Raw genomic sequence first — 828 nt, forward strand, 5'->3', positions numbered from 1 at the left:
TTATCCCTCATCCTGTCCCTACACTCCCTGAGGCAGAGTCCCTCCCCATCTTTCCTGTAGCCCCCTTGAAGTACTGGAAGGCTGCTATAAGGTCTCCCCAGATGCTTCTCTTCTCTGGGCTGAACAACCCATTGTACAATCTCAGCCTGTCTTTGTAATTACATTGTTAATACCAGACCATGTGGACTCTGAATCCCAAAGAGTATATGAATACAACTAAGCTACATAACTTTAGCGTTGGCAGGTGCAATACAAATTAGGGTAAACGTTAGAAGACATTGTAAAATAGTTCTTCATGTGTTCCTGGGTGTGTAGTGCATACGAGTTCACGTGGGAGGTGATCTGAAGGTACCCATTCAGAATAACCTCCACAGTACAATTATGGTCTTGCTCTTTCTTGTTCCCGCAGCCAACCTAGAACCACACTGCTCTCCTGGCTTTTGCCCCCGCGCGTGCTGTGGAGCTCTGTCCTCTGTTCCCGCACACCAGCCAGGCTGTAATTCCTCGGCACTGGCCGGCCTGGGAGCCCCCTGGCCTGGCACCTCTGGCTTTTGTGCAAGGCCACGGGGGGACTGTGCCGAGGGAGGTGTCGCAGGAAGGAAGAACGGAGCAGAGCTCACCTTCGACTTACAAACCCACAACGAGGAGCCGGGCCGAGCACCTACCTCAAAATGGACTGCGCTGACCCCAGGCCGACAGGTGCGGCCCCTAACTGACACCTGCCCTGCAGGCTGCCCGCCTCCCTCCGCGGGGCTGACCCTGCAGGGCCGCTCCAACGGCCACCCCGAGGCCGCCGGCCCCGTTACGTAACCGAGGCGGCCGCCGCAC

Source organism: Athene cunicularia (assembly GCF_003259725.1).
Source record: "Athene cunicularia isolate RWA chromosome 4 unlocalized genomic scaffold, athCun1 chr4_part2, whole genome shotgun sequence".
Lineage (NCBI taxonomy): Eukaryota > Metazoa > Chordata > Aves > Strigiformes > Strigidae > Athene > Athene cunicularia.